Genomic DNA, 2,740 nt, shown 5'->3' on the forward strand with positions numbered 1-2,740 from the left:
GTGTGGGGAATGGGGAGTGAGGGTGTGGGGGTGTGACTGACCTGCTCGGACCGGGAGCGGGTCCTGGCTGTGCTGGAGCTGAGTGGCGGCTGGAGCGGTTCACCCGGAGCTTTATGGATTTGGGGAATGGCCATTGGAGCTGGGGATGCTGCCGTCTCCTGGATACCGGCATCAATCTGCAGCTGGTTACCTGGGAAACCACGATCTGATTGGCCAGGGCTGAGTGTTAAAGTGTCTTTCCCGCCTCTCTCTGTCTCTCTCTCTCTCACACACACACAGACAGAGATAGGGAGGTGTCTCCGTCAGTCTCTCTGTCTCTGTCTGTGTCTGTGTCAGGGTCCGGCCCGGGACACCGCTCACACTGAGTCAGGCACAGTATTTGCCCCGCCCGGTACAGGGTCCCCACAGAGACACAGTGAGAGTGTGTGAGACAGTTTCTGTGAGTGTGTGTATGAGTGTGAGAGTGTGCATGCTGGGTTTGTGTGCAGGGGACATACCGAGACATGCTCCCACACACTCTCATTCACACTGTCTCCGGGACACTCTCACACCATCCCCCAGCCCCAGCGCTGCTCTGGGAGCTCAGCCCCCGCTTTCTCTCACCCACACGGGATATATCGCAGCATCACTGCTCTCTGACCCCTCTCAGGGCAGCTTGCCCCCCGCCCGGGGGAGGGGGGTCAGGATTGTTCAGGGATTGAATCAGAGATGATCCTTAGCGCACACCAACCCGCCTTTTCGTCACCGGTAAGTTGCGAATAACCGGCCAGGGCTGAACCAGCTACTTTGTGAGTCCAATTACAAACAAAAACTCACTCCGGGAGTAAAGCTGCGGAGGGTCAGAGTCTGTCCCCAAGTATTTCTCGTCACGGCCATGAAATTCTCTGTGAAAACAAATTTCAAATCAGTTTAATTCCGATGCAGTTCTCAATGTTAATATTTCAATGGGATCTGTCTTTAATGGCGTGTTCTGAGACTTCCCGTCTTAAATATTATACCCTCCCTCTCACCCCCAATACCCCCCAAATATCTGAAACATTTCTAGCACGGACTCGAGGGGCCGAACGGTCACTCGGCTTCAGGCAGTGACACAGAGAGGAAACGGTCAACGCAATGTAAATCCATCGAAGGGTTTTGGAGGCAAACCCGCAGACCGACCCAACAGCGTGCATTTATATAGCGCCTCAAGTCGCGGCTTTGGCCCCATGGCCTTCTTGGGGGGAGCAGCTGGATTGTGGGAGAGTTGCTGTCGGATTGATTGGACCGTGACATCGCAGCCAGAGGGAGGGGCAAGGATTTGTTTGACCCGGGCAAACCTTACAGAAGGCTCCAGGTTCTCGGACAGAAATCACTCCGAGGTGATCGACAAAAAAGATCGAAATGCAATATTCAGTGGATTGCGTGAACTTTAAAAATAAAGCACAGACATCTACAATTAAAATGGACAATCAATCTGTGCGCAATTAAAAATCAAAGGCGAGGGTTTAACAATAATTTGAGCATCTACACACATTGAGGTAGTGATGACCAAGGTCAGACACAGGGCGGTACTGTACCCAGGTCAAGAGGGAGGTCAGTAACACTGAACAGTGTCACACCACAGCAGCAACTATCCAGGACTAACACACTGGCCAGAACCAGTGGGTGATGTTTGTGATTGGGAGTCTGTCCACAGAGTTCCACAGGGATTAATGATCAACAGCAGCCCTTGCTGTTTGTGGAATATCTAAACGATGCAAATTTCAATGGAGGAGGATTGATCAGTAAGTTTGCAGCTGGTATGAAAATTGGTGGCGTGGTAAGTAATGAGGAGGATAGCCTTAAGATTACAGAAGGGTCTAGATGGCTTGGTTAGGTGGACGTGTATGGTGCTGGAAAAGCACATCAGGTCAGGCAGCAACCAGGAGCAGGAAAATTAATGGGGACTTTTGCCTGAAACGTCGATTTTCCTGCTCCTTGGATGCTGCCTGACCTGCTGTGCTTTTCCAGCACCACTCTAATCTAGACTCTGATCTCCAGCATCTGCAGTCCTCACTTCCACCCGGTCAGATGGACTGATCAGTGGCAAATAGAATAAAAATGTGAGGTGATACACCTGGGCAGGACAAACAAGGCAAGGAAGTACAGGATGAATACTAGGACTAGGGATCAGAGAGACCTTACTGTGCAAGTATACTGTCCCTTAAGATAGCAGGACAGGTGGGCAAAGTGATGAGGAAGAGGTATGAGATACTTATCTCTTTTAGCAAGGAATAGAGCTTAATTGCAGGAGGGTTCTGCTGGAATTGTACAGAGTATTGTGTGCAGTTCTGGAATCTACATTCTAGATGGATGTGACAGCACAGGAGAGGGTGCAGGGGAGATTTACCAGGATGTTGCCTTGGCTGGAGAGTTTCAGTTACAAAGAGAGATTGGACAGCTTGGGGTTGCTTTCCTTAGAGCTGAAAGTGTGTTGCTGGAAAAGCGCAGCAGGTCAGGCAGCATCCAAGGAGCAGGAAAATTGACGTTTCAGGCATGAGCCCTTCTTCAGGCCCGAAACGTCGATTCTCCTGTTCCCTGGATGCTGCCTGACCTGCTGCGCTTTTCCAGCAACACATTTTCAGCTCTGATCTCCAGCATCTGCAGTCCTCACTTTCTCCTCGTTGCTTTCCTTCGAGCAGAGCAGACTGGGGAGGGATATGATTGAGTTAAATAAAATGATGAGAGACATAGATAGGGTAGACAGGAAGAAACCTTTCCT

General features: G+C 50.6%; 1 protein-coding gene across 1 annotated transcript in view; it reads right to left on the bottom strand.

Annotated features, from left to right (window-relative positions):
- LOC122561484 (metabotropic glutamate receptor 3-like) overlaps positions 1-128 on the bottom strand; it is a 256,129-nt gene extending 256,001 nt beyond the window's left edge. The window contains exon 1 of the mRNA XM_043713230.1: positions 42-128. The gene's annotated coding sequence lies outside the window, so the exon portion shown is untranslated. The remainder of the gene's footprint in view (positions 1-41) is intronic.
- Positions 129-2,740: the final 2,612 nt, after the last annotated feature.

The sequence above is a fragment of the Chiloscyllium plagiosum genome, chromosome 23 (assembly GCF_004010195.1).
Source record: "Chiloscyllium plagiosum isolate BGI_BamShark_2017 chromosome 23, ASM401019v2, whole genome shotgun sequence".
Lineage (NCBI taxonomy): Eukaryota > Metazoa > Chordata > Chondrichthyes > Orectolobiformes > Hemiscylliidae > Chiloscyllium > Chiloscyllium plagiosum.